The sequence below is a fragment of the Nicotiana tabacum genome, chromosome 24 (genome assembly GCF_000715075.1).
Source record: "Nicotiana tabacum cultivar K326 chromosome 24, ASM71507v2, whole genome shotgun sequence".
Classification (NCBI taxonomy): Eukaryota; Viridiplantae; Streptophyta; class Magnoliopsida; order Solanales; family Solanaceae; genus Nicotiana; species Nicotiana tabacum.
The window spans coordinates 12,046,535-12,069,168 of NC_134103.1; positions in this window are offsets into that span (position 1 = coordinate 12,046,535).

A 22,634-nucleotide genomic window follows, 5' to 3' on the forward strand; every position below is an offset into this window, starting at 1 on the left:
CCTTGCTACCGGGTGGTCTCCTCTTATTTGTTTAATTCCCTCGGGAGTTGGGAACTTCAGCAATTGATGATATATTCACGGTACGGCCTTCATCTCGTGCAACCATGGTCTCTCCAGGATAATATTATAACCCTAATCATCGTCCACTACCTCGAAAAAGGTCATCTTCATCACCCCCTCGACATTCGTGGGTAGTAGGATCTCTCATTGGGTTGTAACGCTTGCCATATTAAATCCGTCAAGGAATTTTATGGTCGGAATGATACTTCTGGTCAGCTTGGCTTGTTCCAGCACCCTCCACTAGATAATATTGGCCGAACTTTCTGGGTTCACCAAAACACGTTTAATTTTAAAATCTAAAACATTTAAAGAGATTACCAAGGCATCATTGTGCGGCAGCAGTAGTCCTTCAGCATCTTCGTCCGTGAAAGTAATGTCATCCTCAGCGACTTCCCGGAGTCTCTTACTATGTGTCACTAATACCTTCATCTTTTTCGCCATTGAAAATGTCACACGATTAATCTCGTTCCCCCCGAAAATCATGTTGATCGTCAAACATGGAGGATCTTCTCCTGCTTTCGAAGGCTCCGCTTTATCCCGATTGCGGCCATAATTGTTTTTGGCCTGATCGCTCAAGAATTCTCCGAGATGGACATTTTTTAGTAACATTGCCACTTCTTCTCACAGATGTTGGTAGTCCCATATCAACTAAAAGGGAGAGGTTGTTAATTATAGGTTTCAATGATGAAAAATAATATATCACATTTGGTGTAGGATCAAGAAGGAAACCAAAGGAATCAAGAAGCAATACTAGCCAAGAATAGATTAAGGAAATAATCTATTAACAGGATCTCTAAAAGCAATGCAAGGAAAAGAATCAATGACTAGCGATGAAAAAGGAAGGAGCAACGAAGATCCGGAAGAAGAATCAGTCAGTGATTCTATAAAATGTTAGACAGAAGCTATTACTGGAAGGTCCCAAATCAAAGGGAAACGAGATCACAAAAGGATGCGTTGAATATCATTGAAGCCAAAAATCAAGGGATCTAGCGGATATGCCTCAAGTAACGAAGAGATATGCCTAGCGGATGAAAAACTCGTCAAGATTATAAATCAAGAAAGATCGACGGAAACTCAACCTTATTCTTGGAAAGAATCAATCTATGATCAACTCCCGTGGATTTGCAATCTCTCAATATTCACGTCATTCAAGAATCAAGAAGGCCTCATGAAGAGAGTATATATATATATATATATATATATATATATATATATATATATATATATATATATATATATATATATGTGTGTGTGTGTGTGTGTGTGTGTGTGTGTGTGTGTGTGTGTGTGTGTGTGTGTGTGTGTGTGTGTGTGTGTGTGTGTGTGTGTGTGTGTGTGTATAGATCTGTTGTGTAATTAGTGAGAGAAGAAAAAGAGATAAAAACTAGTGAGGCATTGTATCAAGAAGAGAAAAGTAACATAGAGATCAAACTGTTGGTGTAAAGCTACATCAACCAATCTGTACTCAGAAAAATTTGATCACTGAAAGAGAACACCCTTGCAACCCAAGGGAACTGGAGTAGGATTCACATTGAATCCGAACCAGTATAAAATCCCGGTGTCTTTAATTTCTGCACTTCATTTCTTCATTACTATTATCATGTTCTTATTTTTAGTTGACTAATTGGTAAACAAGTCAACTGCTTAAAGTATAAATTTTAAATAGGTAATTCACACCCTCCCCCCTCTTGTACTTTTAATTGGTATCAGAGCTAGTCTCACACTTTTTGCTTAACAGCTTGTGAGAAAAGATCATGGAAAATCAAGTAATTGTTGGAGCACTCTTTCAAGAAGGAATATCACAGGTTAGGCCACCATATTTTAATGGACAACACTTTTCTCACTGGAAAGTGCGTATGGAAATATATGCAAAATCCTATGATGTCAAAGTATGGCACGTTATTAAAAAGGGGAATTATCCACTACCAGCAACTACTCAACCACCTGCTGATCCAGAAGATATAGATGAGTACACAAACGAGCAAATGGCAATTGTTCAGGTCAATGCTAAGGCACGAAATTTATTCTATAATGCTATAAGTAGAGAGGAATATGAGAAAATCTCAAGTTGTGATACAGCCAAAGAAATGTGGGATAAAGTGAAAGTTACTTATGAAGGAACCACCAAAGTGAAAGAAACTCACATTAACATGTTGGTTCATGACTATGAACTATTCCAGATTAAATAAGGAAAATCCATTGAGGAAATGTTTGCAAGGTTCAGCAAAATCATTAGCGATTTAAAAGCTTTTGGTAAACCATACTCAAGTGGTGATCAAGTTCGGAAAATTCTAAGGAGTCTACCTACCACTTGGCAGACAAAAGTAGTTGCACTTTAATCACAAGATCTAAACAAACTTTCGTATGATAAGCTTCGAGGAGATCTTATAGCATTCAAGAAAACTCACCTCAAGAAAAAAAAAAGGAAGAAAAGAAGAAAACAGTTGCTTTCAAAACCACAACTGAAAGGCCAGAAAATAATTTTGATGACGACCCTGAAGCTCTTGAAGAAGAGATTGCCATGGTATCAAGGAACATGGATGGTTTAATGAGAAGATACCAAAACACAAGAAGAGGAAGGATACCCCCCAGGCGAACTAGGTAATATAATGAACAAGACAAGAATGATGGAGAATGTTATGAGTGTGGGAGATATGGGCATGTTCAAGCTAAATGCCCAGATCTTAAAAGAAAGGTTTCCAGAGGATTCAATAAAAACAAATCTTGTGGAATATAGAGTGATGAAGATCGCTCAGAACATGTGGAAATAGCAAATCTATGCTTCATGACAATCCTGGAAAATGACATGAACAAACTTTACGGCTGCTGGACCGATGAAGATGCATCAGACGACGAATACAAAGATGATAATGAAAATTATTTCATGGCACGAGGTGAAACAAGCGAGGTAAGATCTTATAACTATGATAGATGTAATGAATTGCAGGATATTCTTGACCTTACTCTAAAAGAGTCTCAAAAAATGATGAATGAACTCAATAGGGAAAAGAAAGACTAGGAACTCAAGCTTGAAGTATGTGAAATTGAAAAAGAGGTACTTTAAGAAGAAGTTCGGGAATTGCAAATGCAACTTAATGGCATGCGCAAGTACACCAGTCACAGTTCTGTCAAGTCTAACCAGGTGACTTACAAGTCAACTAAAAAAGGACCAGTTAGAACTGAGTCCACAAGTACTAACACAAGTGGAAGATCAAAAAATGGATCAGCCCCTATGTGTCACTACTGTAATAAAAGTGGACACAAATACTCTTTCTCTCGATTTCAAAAATCTAATGTTTCAGGATGGATTTGGAAACCCAAAAACAACCCTGTTCTTAGTTAAACTAACCAACAAGGACCCAAGCAAGCTTGGGTACCTAAAAGAAAGTGATAATTATGTTTTGTAGGAACACCATAGGAAGAGCCGCAAAGGAAAATGGTACTTAGATAGTGCGTGTTCCAATCACATGACAGGTGGCAAAAACCTGTTCAAAGAAGTTACAAAGATAAATAGAGGAAGTGTCAAATTTGGGGATGACTTAAAAAGAAAGATAGTGGGTACTGGCACAGTTCCATTCAATAACAATTGTGATATTACTGAAGTGTATCTTGTAGATGGGCTCAACTACAATCTCCTGAGTATAAGTCAGCTATGTGATTCAGGTTACGGAGTTAAATTCAAGAAAACAGGTTGTGCCATTGAAGATGATACAGGTAAAATAATACTACCAGAAAAAGGTATGGAAATGTTTATTCTTGATGGTTTTGAAAATCTAGATAGTCACATTTGCTTAGCATTTATATCTGATAATCCATGGCTGTGGCATAAAAAACTTGGTCATGCAAGCATGCATCTTATTGAGAAACTCTCCAAGCATGATTTAGTTATTAGTCTCCCTAAACTCAACTTTTCTAGAAATCATGTATGTGATGCATGTCAAATTGGTAAACAAACTAGAAACTCCTTCAAAAACAAAGACATTGTGTCTACCACCAAGCTTTTACAATTGCTTCATATGAACTTGTTTGGACCCACCTGAACTGTTAGCATAGGAAAAAAATGATATGCTTTTGTTATTGTTGATGACTACTCACGTTTTACACAGGTGATCTTTTTTCTCACAAAGATGAAGCTTTGAAAAACTTTGAGATTTTCTGTAAGAGAGTTGAAAGAGAAAAGGAGTATCTTATTACAACTTTCAAAGTGATCATGCAGGAGAATTCGAAAGTAAAGCATTTAAAGATTCCTACAATGATCAAAGATATACTCACAACTTCTCAGCTCTAAGATCACCTCAACAAAGTGGAGTAGTTGAGCGGAAAAATATAACTCTACAAGATATGGCCAGAACTATGATATTGGAATATTCCTTGCAAAACCATTTTTGGGCAGAAGCAGTAAGCACAACCTGCCACATTCTCAACAGATGTCTTATAAGACCCATCTTGAGGAAGACTCTATATGAACTATGGAAAGGTAAATGGCACAACGTAGGTTATTTCCATCCCTTTGGCAGCAAATGTTTTGTCCACAGCAATGGTAAGGACAATCTTGGAAAATTTGATCCAAGAAGTGATGAAGGTATTTTTCTGGGTTATTCGATTAATAGTAGATCTTTTAGAGTTTATAATAAACGCACTTTATCTGTAGAAGAATCAGTGCATATCATATTTGATGAAAATAACACTATGGACGAAAGAGGAATTATTGCAGGTGATGAAGATATCAGTCAAGAAACACCACAAGCAGGCAAACCTCAAGAGTCATCCCTCTTGTATATATTCTATTTCTCTCGGTCTGTATATTCATTTGCCTTACTTTCAGTAGTTTATTTTATAACTTCTTCATTTTGTTTTCTTAATAGTATAGCTTCTTAGTTACTTTAATAGCTTCTTTTTGATTTGTTAGCTCCTTTTTAATTTGTTAGCTTCTTTTTATGTTTAAGTGAACAATAAGCCTTTGGTTTTCTTTATGCCACGGTTCTTTCCAAAGGTGGGTTTTGTGTGAACCGGGTGGCTCTTCCCAACGATGGATGGCATGACAACCTTCTTAAAGGATCGAGTTCGTTCTTAATATTTTGGTAGAAACAGTAGTATTAATGAATAAATAAGGGTCAAACATGCTTCACTTGGTACCAACACACTTAACTACACGCTTATGGTTAAAATAAGTTTTTGGAAAGAAATGGCTCTAGTTAGTGACCTTGTGATTCTTGTGTTGACTTAGGCAATCATCGGGTAGTTTAGTTGAACCATTAGAGATTTTCAATTCTGAATGCGGTTGTTGTGGGCCCTCGACTCTATTCTCTTTAACAATCCGGTTGTGTGAGAAGTGAGATATTTGGTTACAAGTCCAAGTACCCGTGCGAATGGTCTAGAACTTGCCCCGAATGTATTTCTAGGCGAAATTCTAAGTTAGCTTGGCTTGATAAGTGATTGTAGGATTTCCTTGACTCATTTTGAAACCTTCCATGGCCTACTAATGATATCATCCTTAGTCAACCCTTTTAAGCCTAAAGCCTCTTTTATTCAATAACCACGTTACAAGCCTTTACCCGTTTTATAGTGACCCTCTTTTGGCTTCCAAGCTTTCTTTAGTACTCATGAGAAACAAATGGCAAAAACATAAGTTTGGGGTGAGAGACTCGGAGTTTAAAGATGGTATCAAGGCACAAAAAGAGAAAAGAAATGAAGAAGAGGAAAGGAAAAGAAAAAGAAAGGAAGAACAAAAGAAAAACACAAAAAGAAAGTGAATAATGTGAAAGGGTGGAAAAGATGCAAAAGAAAGCAAAAGTGCAAAGCACGGAGAAAATAAAGAAGGAGAATATGAATAGCATGACCAAGAAAGAGTGATGTCAAGTCTCTCTAAATCCCCTAAGGAAAAAGAAAATGACTCAAAGAGTCAGCAAAATATGAGCCACAAAGAGAAAATGGAGTGCTAAAAGAAAAATGAACCAATTCCATTCCAATATTTCCCTCCTTAGTCCAAAAGCCTTCATTACATGCCGAAAAAGCCCTACGTGATTTCAAGCCAGGTAAACTTACATTAGTGGTGATCTACATGAGGGGCAAGCATATGGTACTTAGAGCCGGGCTTGTAACATTCTTTTGACAGTGATGAGTGAACCTTTCTCGATTCATTGCATTGAGTGCTGTATTCTTAAGTGAGATGAGCTTCCGGAGAGTATAGGAGGAGGAGCTATATGAAAGTACGAACTTCCTTGAGGAATTAAGTTAACTCTTGATGCTCAAGCGTCACATTAGAGCTATTTGTGCTTTAACATTCAAATCATAGGCTTGTTAATGATTCATGAGTGTGTGGGTAATTGTTGGTCCCAATTAATGTGTGTTTGATTCAACTTAGGCCAGCTGAAATAGCCTTTTTCTAGTGGAGGTGGGAATTGCCTTAATTGCTTGAGGACAAGTAAAAGCTTAAGTTTGGGGGAGTTGATAAGTAGGGATTTTGACTGCTTATTTTCTCTCTTTTACTTACGTTTTAGCTCAAAAATGCTTAACGGTATTCCCGAGAACTAATGAAATGTGCTTTCTTGTTGGAATATTGGGAAACGAGCCAAAGAAATTAAAATCAACTAAGGAGTAAAAATTGGACAAGAACCAAAACAAGGCAAAAGAGACCAAAGTGCGGACCGCACAATACTGTGTGCGGCCGCAGCCTCTGAAGAGCCACTGTCAGAATTCCTTCACAAAGTGCGGACCACACAATTATTGTGCGGCCACAGAAGACAAGGTTTAGAGAGATATGTTTTGGGGACCTGAAGATGTGTAGACCACACTATTATTGTGCGGCCGCAGAATGCAAAAGTGTGGCCGCACTCACAAATGTGTAGTCCGCAGAAATTTCCCATGTCCAACCCAATATCAAGAGTGTGGCCGCACTCAGAAATGTGATGTTCGCACAATCAGAGGAAGTGCGACAGCACCCCAGATTTATGCGGCCGCAGAAGACCACCCTGTCAAGTCACCTTCAAAGTGCGGACCGCACACAGAATTGTGCGGCCGCCAACCTCCGCAGGGGCAGTTTTGTCCAATAATATTTGCTGGGTATAAATAGATCCTTTTGTCATTTTTAGGTTATGTTTTGAACACCTGAGAATAGATAGCCATTTTTCTTTACTGTTTTGGGTAACTTTGTAATAGTTTATCATTTTAACATTAGATTTTCTTCCCTTAATCATATATTATGAGTTTTATCTTAGTTTCTTCTTTAATTTCTTCATTTCCTATGAGTAGCTAAACCCTTAGCTAGGGTTATGACCCAACCCTAGTATGGTTATCTAATGGGTGATTGATTTAGGGCATTTGTATGATTGGGTCTATGATATTTAGCCTAGTTCTTGCTTGAATTTAAGAATTGATGGTTGCAAACATTGATTCATGCCCAATTGAATAAGTCTCTACTTGAGAAAGAGAGACTAAGTCTAGGAAAACTTGGCTAACAAGAAATTGGGGTGAACTTGAGAGATTGATAGCCCCAATTAAAGGGTTGAATCTAGAAATAGTAAGACCCGACTTGAGCATCTATCACTTGTTTTGTGAGATACCCATTTGGACTTGAGAAAGACAAATTGGGCAAAATCACTCAAACTACCGAGAGGTATAGAGTGAGTAATCGCGTGTGATCGCTATATTGTATCCCGACCAACCAAACATGCCCTAAAGCTCTCAATTCGGTAGGTAACCAACTAGGCAGAAGTTACAACCCTAGATCTTTTATAACCTGAAAAACAACAATACCAAAAATATTGTCCCTTACCTTTACAATTACAAGCATTAGCATAAAAATTAGAAGTAGAAAAGAAATAACCGAATAAGGGGAAGTGCAATCTTGGGCACGTCATATACTTAGACTAGGTATATACCTAATCCAACATAAAGCTCTCTGTGGAATCGACCCCGACTCGCGTTGGGTATTTATAATTGCATCGACCGCCTCACAATCCCAATCAGTGGTGTGAGTTTGGGCGACATCACTCCTGACAGCTGAAACGTAGTAAAAGCAACTCAGCTCACTTTCACATTACCCATAGTACGGAGAATACGGTGACACTTTTCTAGAAATCCCTGAGCATCCTCTATTGCTGTGCCACTGAAAGTAAGTAGGCTATACTTCTTAAACCTCTCAAGTTTCATTTGTTCTTCTTCTGATGCCTCTGGATGAACCGAAATAACAGGTTGTACCGTCACTACACCCGGAACCTGACCTATGGGAACCTGCTGCTCTGGAGTACGGGCTGTAGGAGTCTGAGCTACTCCCCCAATCTGTGAAATATTTGGTGCAATAGAGATCAATCCCGCCTGAGTTAATGTACCAAACATGTTCAGGAACTGTACTAAAGTCTCCTGAAGTCCGGGGGTAACAACAGGTGTCTCTGGTACCTGTCTCTTAATTGGAGCTACTGGCGGCTCCTCAACTGCCCCTCTAACCGGTGTTCTAGCTGTGACACGTGCCCTTCCTCGGCCTCTACCTCGGCCCCAGCTTCTTGCGGCCCTAGCAGAATGCACGAGTGTTTGCTCAGCTGACCCGTAAGCATGTGTTCTCACCATCTGTGAGAGAATAGAGATACAGAGGCTCAAACTCTAGAATCAACAAATTCCGCATGACATGAATAAAAGAAGTGGAAATTTCCTAACAGTTCTGTAGCCTCTCGAAGATAAGTACAGACGTCTCCGTAGCGATCCACAAGGCTCTACTAGACCCGTTCGTGACTCGTAGAACCTATGAACCTAGAGCTCTGATACCAACTTGTCACGACCCAAAATCCCACCACAGGCGTCATGATGGAACTTAGTCTCTAAGACTAAGTAAGCCGATTATAATAACAATTCAAGCCATTTTTTATATATAAATAATCGAAACCAACAACGGAAATATTCAAACAACCTCCCAAGACTGGTAATACTGAGTCACGAACTCTAATTGAATACATGAAATAATCTCAAGGATCGAATATATAATACTGTTCGGATAATAATTGACAGTACAATAAAATGGAAAGACTCCAAGGGACTGTGATGACCAAGTAGCTCTACCTTGAATCCTTGCGATCAACACACTAACTCTGCCCTAGTCCGATATCTCCGATACCTGGCTCTACACAAAAATGTGCAGAAGTGTAGTATGAGTACATCATAGTCGATACCCAGTAAGTATCAAGACTAACCTCAATGGAGTAGTGACGAGGTACAGTCAAGACACTCACTAATCAAATAACTTGTGCAATATAGCAGTATACAATAGTACTGAAAAACAACTTGTAGTGATAGCAACAAAAATCAACCAGTGATATAAATAGCAAGGCAACAAGAACACCATAATTATTGCTCAAACGAATAAGAAACACAAGTAAAATCAATTAATCAAGTCCTTCAAACATAAATCTTTCACATATAATTCTTTCGAATAAATACCTTCTGAATATACTTCTTTCAAATAAATATCTCTCGAATATAATTCTTTCAAATAAATATCTTTCAAATATACTTCTTTCCAATAAATGTCTTTCGAATATAAATTCTTTCAAATAAAAGTTACTCTGTGATACCTCATTTCATAATCATAAAACACGGGTCTCAGCCCACTTTTATATTTTCGTAAAACGGGTCTCAGCACACTTTCATGTTTCCACGGCACCTTGTCCTCATATTTCTATCAAAACCACACCACGTGCCAATAATAAAAATTATCATATTTTCCCCGGCATCTCGTGCCCACATTTCATATCTGTTGTGGCGTGTAACCCGATACCATATAACATTAATCATACCTGTTGCGGCGTGCAACCCGATCCTATATAACATAATCCGCCCGGCGATAGCCACAAACTCACAATTTCAACATAGATCAGACTATTATCAAGTTTACCGAAACAACAAGACAAGTTGCACAAGATATAAAAATAAACACAAGGAAAATCACTGCATCACATGAAAATTACCAACGCAATAACCCCACATCATCACATAAAAATTACCAACACAATAACCCCATATCATCACCTATCATCCCTGACAATAGCCACACTTATCTCTCCTATAATATCCTCCCTTATCTCTCCGCCCTGACAATATCAATAGCCACCCTTATCGCTCCTATAGCCACCCTTATTGCTCATATAACCACCCTTATCGCTCCTATAATAGCCTCCCTTATCGCTCAATTTAATAGCCTCCCTTATCGCTCCGTTCAGACAATATCCAACACATATAAAAACAGTGAAATGCCACCCTTATGCCCGCATAATGTCAACAATGAAATGCTACCCTTATACGCCGCATAACAGTAACCCAAGTCACACAACAATTCACACAGAATATTATCACAACAGCACAACATCATCAACTCGTATTTACAAATTGCCCGTAGGCCACAACCATTCCAAAGGTACATCAAAGCCAATTAATTTCACAACAGATAGTCCACGGCTTAACACAATGTATATAAAATCTCAAAAACAACCATAAGGATGGGAAAATTACTCATCATAGGACAATGCCATCTTTAATCCAAATTTTAAATAAATATGTAAACGCCTCAATTTAAACCTATTTAATTAATTATTTGTAGATGAAAAATCCACAATGTGATTATTTCCAAGAAATATCAAATCAACGAAAATACGGAATTCACATAAAAATCCAAGTGACAATCACACCAAATTATCATATAAAATACAAACTCGACAAACAAGGAATGAGGCATGACAAATCAAGGATTTACTAAGTTCCAACAATTTTCCAATTTTAATACATAAGGGCGTCTATGAATTTCAACCGATATAATTTGCACATATAAGCCCGAGTACGTACTCGTCACCTCGCGTACACGGTTTTCAATCACATAATTTCCACATAAGACTCAATGCCTAAGGGGTAATCCCCCACTCAGGATCATCTAAGTTGTTCCAGTCCTTAACCTCTCGTGGAAAGGCAAGATGACACTTAAGCGACTCGTGAGCGTGCTTATGGCCTCGGACTAATAAGAAATTCGAGGGGCCTCACATCCTCCAACAATACTAGAATCATAAATCGCGCATCAATTCAAGCCTAAGAAACTTATGAACTTCCGAATTCCAAAACTAACGTCAATTCATACCAAACCAACTCCGATTGACTTCAAATTTTGCACACAAGTCATAAATGACACCACAAACCTATTCCTATTTTCGAAACCAAAATTCCATCCCAAAGTCGTTTGCTCAAAAGTCAAATTTCGGTCAACGCTTTTTATTTAAGTTTCAAAAATAAGAATTGTTCTTTCGATTTAATTTTGAACCTTCCGAAAACCAAACTCGACCTTGTACACAAGTCATAGCACATTTTACGAAGCTGCTCGAGACCTTAAGTCATTAAATGAGACATAAATTCTCAGAACGACAAGTCGGGTCGTTACACGTGGTGACCACTTTTCCCTTAAGGAATATTCTTCACAAACCTGAACTTTCAGTAGGCTGGCCAAATGGGCTGTCGAAATGAGCGAATTTGATATAGAGCATAAACGTAGGACTACGATTAAGTCGCAAGTTTTAGCTGACTTTGTGACTGATTTCAGTGCAAGTTTGTTACCTTTGGCTACCAAAGAAGCAGTGATGGTGTCAGAATCGACATCGAGATTTTGGACCTTGTTCATGGACCGGGCTTCCAATGTGAAGGGGTCCGGGCTTGGCATAGTGCTAACCACGCCCTCGGGAGAAACCCTAAGGAAGGCCAGAAGACTGTTCCTCTGACTAACTATGAAGCAGAGTATGAAGCTTTGATTGCAGGACTCGAGTTAGCCCGGGGACTGGAATCGGAGGTCATAGAAATCAAATGCAACTCCCAATTGGTAGTATATGAGGTCTACGGGATCTTCGAAGCCAAAGAGGAACACATGCAACAATATGTAGTGAAAGCCCAGGCTCTGCTCGCTCGGTTCAGGGAATGGTCAATTACGTTCATCCCGAGGGAAGAGAATGCGGAAGCAGATGAAGTAGCCAATATTGGATCGTCCATGAAAATGAAGGGATTAGACTCCGGCACGGTCGTACAGCCGCATTCGGTATTGGATGCGGGTAGCTATTACTAAGTAAACACGGCCAATTTGGTCTGGGACTGGAGAAATGAGATCATTGACTATCTCGAGCATGGAAAATTGTCTGAAGATCCCCAAGGCATCTAGGGCGCTACACACTAAAGCGACACAATATAGTTTCGAGGGAGGTCAATTATACAGAAGATCTTTTCGAGGCCCGTTGGCCTGAAGTTTGGGAGCTTTCGAAGCTAATTATGTTTTGCGAGAAGTCCACAAAGGGATATGCGGAAATCACTCAGGTGCAGATTCCTTGGTGTTAAAAGTAATTAGGGCAGGATACTACTAACCCCGGATGAACAAGATGCCAAAGCTTATGTTAAATGTCAACACTACGCACTGCTGGTACATCAACCGGCAGAGCCACTACACTCAGTTTTGTCGCCATGGCCGTTCATGAAGTAGGGGATGGATATAGTCGGTCCGTAGCCACCAGCCCCTGGTAAGGTAAGATTTCTTTTGATTTTAACTGACTATTTTTCTAACTGGGTTGAAGAAGGTCCTTATCAGAAGATCGGCGAATGTGAAGTGGTAGATTTCTAGTGGGAGAATATAATTTGTAGATTTGGGATACCAAAAGAGATAGCCTGCAACAACGGGCCACAATTTATAGGCGCAAAGGTCACAAAGTTCCTTGAAGACTTAAAAATCAAAAGGATTACATCATCACCTTATCATCTGAGCGCAAACGGTCAAGCAGAATCAACAAACAAGGTGATTATACAAAATCTCAAAAAGAGATTGGAAGCAGCCAAAGGCAAATGAACCGAAGGGTTTCCATAAGTACTATAGGCGTACCGGACAACGGCCAAATCAAGCACGGGGGAAACTCCTTTCTCTCATGTGTACGGAGCAGACGACTTGATTCCAGTAGAAGTAGGGGAACCTACTTTGAGATATTTCCAGGCGGACGAAGAAACAAATAATGAAGCAATGTTGGTCAAATTGGAGCTACTCGATGAACGCATGGACTTGGCGCATATAAGGATGGCAGCACAAAAGCAAAGAATGGAAAGATATTACAATCGAAGAGCCAACCTCTGTTATTTCAAAGTAGGAGACTTGGTTTTAAGGAAAGTAACTCAGAATACCCGGGAGCTCAATGCAGGAAAGCTAGGTCCAACATGGGAAGGCTCCTACCGGGTTTCAGCTGTCACTGGGAAAGGGTCATACGAATTGGAAAATCAAGACGGAGTAAAGTTGCTGAGCAACTGGAACGTGGCACACCTCAAAAGATACTATTGCCGATGAGCCTCGCCTACATTGAGAGTATGTGTTGCACTTTTTTCCCTTCATCCAGTTTTTGTCCCAATTGGGTTTTTCTGGCAAGGTTTTTAATGAGGCAGCAACGGAAAGCATACTACGAAGGAAGTTTCGTCAGTGTAAATTAGACCTTTAAATGACAAGGCACGCAAACAACGGATCACTACAGAGCGGTTAGATAATATTTGGCTCGGTAGCAAAAGTTCCTACCGGAAGTAAAATTTGCTATCGGCCAAGGGTTACCCGACCGTTCACGAGTGCAAGCCACTAGGGGGCTTTTAGATAGTCTTTGTCTCGATAACAAAGTTCCTAAGGGAAAGTGAAGCTTGTTACTGAACTAAAGATTATCGAACCATCCACTAGTGGAATCTCCAAAGGATTAAGACTTCCAGTGTTAAAATTTGCATTCTTTGGATTCGAACACTGGGAGGGGGGGATGATATGAGGATATGACAACAATGAATGCCATATCGACCGGATACAAAACCCTGAAATAAAGTTGTATCATTGGGACCGGGGACTGCGCGACCAGCCCCATAGAAACAAGTTGTACAAGTTAGCCACAAGTAATGAAAATTTCTTTTTAGCACAACGAATGCTTATGTACTTTGAAAATGGAAGGAATAAAGTAAAGTCCTTTTATTTCTATCTTGTTTCTTGTCTGTACGATGAATTAATTTTATCATTTAAAAATTAAACAAGTACTTCAAATGCTAGTGCCGTAATGAACAGGAGACGTCCTCTTCAAGAGCACTGTAAACATAAGAGAGCCCTCTCTTATGAAACCCTCATGGTAAAAGGTTGATTCCGGAAGAACTTATGCCCGGAATCCAAATGTTCTCAGGGAAAATTACATCCAAAGCCTTGCAAAATCCGACGCAAAGAGTAAAATGCGCAAATAATTAAATGAAAAGGACGCAAAGAGTAAACTTGCGCAAATACTTAAACGAAAAGTACGTAAAAAGAAAAAATTGTGCAGTACTTAAAAGGAAAGTACGTCTATTCACAGCAAACCTTCCAAGTAGCACAAATACAAAAGTATGGAACAGAAAAGAAAGCAAAAACTAAGCTACTGCATCTCCAGAACCCGGAGGAAGAGAAGCATTTGCACCCCAAGAGAAGTGGGTGGATCCGCCGCTAGCTCAATATCTTGGCCTTCACCATTTTGGCCTTCAGCATCATCACCTTTCGGTTCTTCTTCAGTTCCCGAGAAATCGAAACCGGAACCAGAAGAGTCGGTAGCATCAGGCCGGACCAGAAGACCCCTTTCGGGCAATTGAGTCAAGCTCACAGGCCTTAGCAATTTCGGCATCGAAGTCAATGACACCCGCTTTGGCCTCTTCCAAGGTTTTTCTCCTTATGATATTGATCTCGTCCAAGTCAAACCTCTATTCAGGGTTGTGACATAGTAGATTGCAATAATAATATCCAACAAGGAGTCGGGATCGAATCCACAGGGAGCTGAGATGGGATTAGTGGTATATATTTGGATAAAGCACGTGAAGTATCTTGGTTTCCACAAATATGGTTTTGTTTTTACTTCTAAAATTACATTAAGAATTACAATTCTAAAGATATAAAACTAAAGAATATTATTTTTGGATGGTTTTCGAATATATAAAAAGTCTTGGTGGTATGACCTTCACCTAGGTGTTTGCCTAACGGGTTGTAAATTTTAAAGCTTGTTTTGTTGGTCGAGGTGTATTATAGCAATCAACACTCAAATACCCTCTCAATACCTCTCGATAAGAGAGTGATTTTGCCCAATTTGATTTTCTCAAGTCCAAATGGGTATTGAACAAAACAATTGATAAAATGCTCAAGTCGGGTTTTACTATCTCTATGTTCAACCCTTTAATTGGGACTATCAATCTCTTGATTTTATCCCAAATTCTTGTTATCCAAGTTTTCCTAGACTAAGTCTCTCTTTCTCAAGTAGAAACCAAGTCAAACAGGCATAAACTAATGTTTGCAACCATTAATTCTATAATTAAAGGAAAGAACAAGGCTAAATAATAAACACTCAACCATAAACAATCCATAAATCAAACACCCATCAGGTTCACACACTAGGATTGGGTCACAACCCTAGCTAAAAATCTAGCTACTCATAATGGGTACAGAGGAAAATAGAGAAGAAAAGATGATAAAACTCATATTGCAAGATTAAAAGATAAAAATCCAATTTTAAATCACCAAAGTAAGCTAAAGTTGCCTAAAGAGGCAAGTAAAAACAGCTACAGGACTTTCAATATTCAAAACTTGACCTAATTTCATGAAAGTAGTCTATTTATACAAAACTGGAATTTTCGGACAGAATTGCCCTTTCGGAGGTTCTGCGGCCGCACAATTATATGTGCGGTCCGGTCCGCACTTCTCTTCAGATCTGACAGAAATTGACTCTACAGTCGCACAATTCTGGATTGCGGCCGCATCTCTCATGTTCTGCGGTCCGCACAATTCTGGGTGCGGCCGCACTGGGCTCTTCTGCGGATCGCACATTTCCTGAGTGCGGTCGCATAGTTGTTTCTGCGGCTGCATAATTATTGTGCGGTCCGCATTTCTTCTCGATCTTGAAATGAAACTCTCTGAACTTTGGTTCTTACGTAGCTTTTGCGGCCGCAAAATAATTGTGTGGTCTGCACTTTGCACTGGGGCTCTGTTGATTTTCCTTCACATTCTGCGGCCGCAGATAGTAATCTGCGGTCTGCACTTGAGCTTCTGTGCCTGATTTTTGTCCTTGTTCAGATCACTCCTCCTTGAGTTGGATTTCATCGTAGTGGCTCATTTTCCAATACTCCTGCAGGTAAGCATATTTCATCAGTTTTCGGGAATATAATTAGACAATTTTGGACTAAAACGAAAGCTAAAAGGCGCTAATAAGTAGTCAAAATTCCCACTTATCAACTCCCCCAAACTTAAGCTTTTGCTTGTCCTCAAGAAAATAAGGTAATTCCCATCTCCACAAGATAAGAGCTATTCCAGCTAATCTAAGGTGAATCAAACACACATCAATCGGGACCAACAATTACCCACACTTATGAATTATCAACAAGGCAATGATTTGAAGTTTTAAGCACAAATAGTTCTAATGTAACACAAGAGCATCAAGAGTTGACTTTACTCATCAAGGAAGTTTGCTCTTTCATGTAGGTCATTTTGGATCCCAAACTCCTCCTCCTATACTCTCCGTTAGCATATCTCACTTAAGAATGTAGCACTCACTTCAAGAATTTGTGAAAAGTTCGCTCATCTCTCTCAAAAGAATGTCACAAGTACGGCTCTAAGTACCATATGCTTGCCCCTCATGTAAATATCCACTAATGTAAGTTCACTCGGCTTGAATTCATTTAGGTCTTTTTTAAATTTAATAATTATTTCTGTGATCTAAGACTTTTAAAAGCACTATTTATCATTCCTCGACTTACATGCGCATACCGTATAATTTTTTGGAAAGTATTATATGAAAAATTGATTAAAATGTGAAATAGAGCCTTAAAACCCAACTGAGCTGACTTTGGTCAACATTCTGAGCAAATAGACTCGGATAAATATTTTGATAGTTTCGGTAGGTATGTATCATGATTTGGGACTTGGGCGTATGCCCGGAATTTAATTTGGAGGTCCCTAGCTTGAATTATCGCCAGTTGGCAAAAGCTATAAGCCTAAAGGCTTAAAGATTTCAAAGTTTTATTACAAATTGACTTTTATTGATATCGGGGTCGGATTCGAGTTATAAAAATTTTCATAGGTCTGTTATGTCATTTATGACTTGTCTGTCAAATTTGGTGAGAAATAGAGTTGATTTGACGTGATTCGGACGTTCGGTTGTGAAAATAGAAGTTTTAAAGTTTTCTTAAAAATTTCATTTGATTTGGTGTCTGATTCATAATTCTAGGTATTAAATTGGTGTTTTGATCATGCGAGCAAGTTTGTATGAGGTTTTTGGACTTGTGTGCATGTTTGGTTTGGAGCCCCGAGGGCTCGGGTGAGTTTTGGATAGCCTACAGACCATTTGAACTTTGAGAACAAAATCTGGTGTTTAGCTTCTGTTGTCATCTGGTGCAATGTGCTTCGCGATCGCGAAGAGGAAAGTTGGACTCGCACATTTTGTGCTTCGCGACTGAGGGCACGCGTTCGCGAAGGGTCGAAGTGCAAAGCTTCGCGTTCGCGATCGAAGCCTCGCATTCGCGAAGAGGGAATGAGGCAGAAGCTGAAGCACCAAAATTGTGCTACGTGATCGCACAAGTCAATACACGGTCGCGTAAGGTTGAGAAAATGTTCTCTGCGATCGCATGGTTATTTACACGATCGCGTAGAGTTAAAATTCCGGGCAACCAAAACATGATTCGTGATCACAAAGAATTATCCACGATCACAAAGAGTAAAATGGACCTGGGCAAAAGTTGTTCTACGCGATCCCGAATGAATTTCTGCGATCGCGATGAGTAAAAATCTGGGAAAATAGAACTTAAGTTCTAGAAATGGGATTTCGACCCATTTTTCACCATTTTTGATTTTGAGCTCGGGTAAGACGATTTTTGGGCGATCTTCACGGGAAAACATTGGGTTAAGTGTTCCTTATCCTATATTGATTATATTTCATGATTCCATACTCATTTACATCATGAATCCGTGAATATATGGAAGAAAAATCGGATTTTTATAAAATTTTCCAAAAATATAAAATGAAGATTTGAAAGCCAATCCGATGTCGGAATTCGATAAATTTTGTATGGTTGAACTCTTATCGGAACAGTTGTTCGAATATTGCGAGTTTCCGTGATTCGAGACGTGCTTCCCACTGTTGAATTTTTAAATGAATTTCAAATTTTTATCCGAAAAATTTATAAATTCATATAGAATTAATTCCTACGATTCGTATTGAGTATATTGAATTGTTTATGACTAGATTCTAGGATTTCAGATATGAATTCGCGAGGCAAAAGTTTATTGGATTCTTGAAATTTGGTTGCAAAGCGAGGTAAGTGTCGTGGTTAACCTTGACTTGAGGGAATAGAACCCTTGAATTATTTGCTATATGAATTTCATGTGTAATGATGTATAGGCAAGGTGACGGGTGCCTATACTTTGTCAAATTAATTGTTTGCTTAATTATTTAAACATCTTAAATTAATTTAAAACACGAATTAATTATTATAATAATTATTTCACTCATATTCCTTGTCAAATATAAATTCTTGAATTCCTGCAATAATTGTTACATACTTATTTGACTTGGGTGTCTTAATTGCTATTTGACATTTAGCATATTAAATATTAAACCGCCTATTTTCTCCCCGATTTTCACAATTAATTGCTACTTGTCATTGTTTGTTTCATAAATAAATTATAATTATTATATGCCTTGATGCTTAATAGTTTCTTATTGAACGTGGTATTGATTGGAGTATTTCTATTACATTTAGTAGTTGTGTATATATATATATATATATATATATATATATATATATATATATATATATGGGATCGGGTTGTGCCCCACAACAGATTTATTCAAAGTTTATATGAGGGAACGGGTTGCACTCCACAACATACTTATTTAAAGTTTATATTGGGGAAACGGGTTGCACACCGCAATGGAAACAAGTTGAGAAGTTATGACTGCTGAATTGATTTCAATTATTAATATTATTTACTGGTTTTACTGCTATTCCCGTTATTATTGTTGTTGTTATTACTATTATTGCGTACATGTTAATGTAAGCAACCCGCCTTAGGCAACCCGCCTTAGCCTCGTCACTACTTCGTCGAGGTTAGGCTCGGCATTTACCAGTACATGGGGTCGGTTGTACTGATACTACACTCTGCACTTCTTGTTCTAATTTCGGAGTTGGTCCCAATGGCATACCATAGACTTGCTCGGATTCAACTACCAGTGGAGACTTGAGGTATAGCTGCACGACGTTCGTAGCTCTGAATTCCCCTTCTATATCATCTCAGATGTGTATTATATTTCAAACAGCTTGAATCTTATTCAGACCTTTATTTTGTACTATTCTAGAAGCTCGTGCAATTGTGACTCCACTTCTGGGATGGTATTTAGATATCACAATTATTATGGAATACTCACATTATTTCAAACTTTATTTCCGCATTTGTTTTCTTGTTATTAATTAATTCAAAATTTTGTTAAAAATGGCTAATTATATTCTAACGTTGGCTTGCCTAGCAAGTGAAATGTTAGGCGCCATCACGGTCCCGAAGGTGGAAAATTCGGGTCGTGACAGTTGGTATCAAAGCATTAGATTACATAGGTCTCATGAGTCACGAGCAAACTTAGTAGATTCTGAAGGATCGGTACAGAGACGTCTGTACTTATATTTCAGAGGCTATGAAGTTTAGGAATAATATCACTTCTTTCTTATCCTGTCGTGCAATTTTATTCTATCATCGATGATTGAACCATTCTATTCTTATTCTCTCATGGATGGCGAGGACACGTAATACATCTACCGACGGACAGGGACCAGAGCCCCCGGTCGCAACTATGGCCAGGGGTAAAGGTCGAGGTCATGCTAGAGGCCGAGACAGAGGCAGAGGTAGAGCTCAGTCTAGAGTTCGAGCAGCAACACCTATTGTAGAACCTCAGGTGGATCTTCAGGAGGAGGTTCCAGTTCAGACTGTACCGGTTGGACCAGTTCAGGTTCTGAAAGGGTTCATAGCTACTCTAGTACTTCAAGACGCTCTAGTTCATTTGGTAAGCCTAATGGAGGGTGTGGCCCATAATGGTACATTTCCAGTGGCACCAGCCATCTCACAGGCTAGGGGAGGATCACAAACTCCCACTACTCCTGCTCCGGAGCAGATGGCTCCCCAGAATCAGGCTCCAGCAGCCCCGCCAGTTGGGGTAGTTCAGCCAGTTGTTGCGACACAGACCGGTGATAGGCCCGCCATGTCTTTTGAGGCCTTATTGAGACTGGATAAGTTTACTAAGCTCTTTCCAGTTCACTTCAGTGGTACACCTTCTGAGGACCCATAGGATTATCTTGAACGCTACCATGAGGTGTTGCGGAACATGGGTATAGTTGAGACCAATGGGGTTGATTTTGCTGTATTTCAGATGACGGGTTCTGCCAAGAGGTGGTGGAGAGATTATACATTGACCAGACCAGTTGGATCGCCTGCACTTACCTAGGAGTAGCTCTTGCAGCTATTTCTGGAGAAGTTCCTTCCTATCACACTGAGAGAGGATTACCGCAAGCAATTTGAGCATCTACAGTAAGGCAGTGTGACTGTTACTCAATATGAGTCCCGTTTTGTAGATTTAGCCCGTCATGCTCTCCTTTTACTACCTACTGAGGGAGAGAGAGTGAGGAGGTTTATTGAGGGACTCACTCACCCTATCAGGCTTCAGATGGCCAAGGAAATCGGAAGTGAGATTTCCTTTTAGGCAACTGCTAATGTCACGAGGAGGATCGGGATGGTTCTTGCATAGGAGATAGGGAAGAGGTCTGATAAGAGGCCTCATCAATTTGGTGATTTCAGTGGTGCCTCGTCTGGGGGCAGTGGTAATTTTGGTAGAGATCATCTTCCCAGACCATTTCATTCAGCACTTTTAGCATCTCCCGGTGCTTCAGGGAGTAATGGTCATATTATGCCTTACTCTGGGCAGCCAGCATTTAGTGCACATTCAGCTCCTATTAATGCACTACCACTTCAGAGTCAGTACAACGGTTATCCGGCCCATTCGGGTCAGCTTCAGCTTCAGCAACCACGATATCAGGATGGGTGTTATGAGTGTGGGAACATTGGTCACATCAGAAGGTATTGCCCTAAGTTGTCGAGTAACAGATCTCGACATGATTCTTGTGCCATTATACCGGTACCGGTTGCTTCATCGCATGCTCAGCCAGCTAGAGGTAGGGGTCAAGCAGCTAGAGGTGGAGGTTAGGCCATTAGAGGTGGAGGTCAGGCCGTTAGAGGTAGAGGCCAGCAAGTTAGAGGCAGTCCCAAAGACGCAGTTCAGAGTGGTGGGGCCCAGCCCCGATTTTATGCTTTTCCAGCTAGGCCTGAGGCCGATTCATCTGATGCTGTGATCACATGTATTATTTTAGTTTGCCATAGAGATACTTCTGTTCTATTTGATCCAGGATCTACTTTTTCCTATGTGTCCTCCTATTTTGCTTCATATTTGGTTGTGCCTTGTGATTCTCTAAGTTCTTCTATGTGTGTATCTACACCGGTGGGAGACTCTGTTGTAGTAGATCATGTCTATCATTTGTGTGTGGTTACTATTGGTAGTTTTGAGACTAGTGTGGATCTTCTACTTCTTGATATGGTAGATTTTGATGTCATCTTGGGTATGGATTGGATGTCACCTTATCATGATATATTGGATTGTCATGCCAAGACAGTGACCCTAGCCATGCTGGGGTTACCTCGGTTAGAGTGGAAAGGAACTTTTGGTCATTCTACCAGCAGGGTTATTTCTTATATGAAGGCTCGGCGTATGGTCGAGAAAGGGTGTCTAGCCTATTTGGCTTATATTTGCGATCCCAGTACGGATGTTGCTTCTATGGACTCAGTACCAGTTGTTCGTGAATTTCCAGAAGTATTTCCTGCAGATTTGCCGGGGATGCCACCCGACAGAGATATTGACTTATGTATTGATTTAGCTCTGGGCACTCAGCCCATTTCTATCCCAACATACCGTATGGCCCCGTAGAGTTGAAAGAATTGAAGGAGCATTTACAAGACTTGCTTGATCAGGGATTCATTAAACCCAATGTCTCGCCCTGGGGTGTACCAGTACTATTTGTAAAGAAGAAGGATGGCTCTATGCGGATGTGTATAGATTATCGGTAGTTGAACAAGGCCACTATCAAAAACAAATCTTCGTTGCCAAGAATTGATGACTTATTTGATCAGCTTCAGGGTGCCAAGGAGTTTTCAAAGATCAACTTGAGGTCTGGTTACCATCAGTTGAAGATTAGGGAATCTGATGTCCCTAAGATAGCTTTTCGGACTCGGTATGGGCATTACGAATTCCTAGTGATGTTATTTGGGTTGACAAATGCCCCAGCAGTATTTATGGATTTGATGAATCGGGTGTTCAAGCCTTATTTGGATTCCTTTGTAGTTGTGTTCATTGATAATATCTTGATTTACTCCAGCAGTCGAGAGGAGCATGGGCAGTATCTTTGGAGTGTGCTCCAGACTTTGAAAAACAATCAGTTGTATGCTAAATTTTCAAAATGCGAGT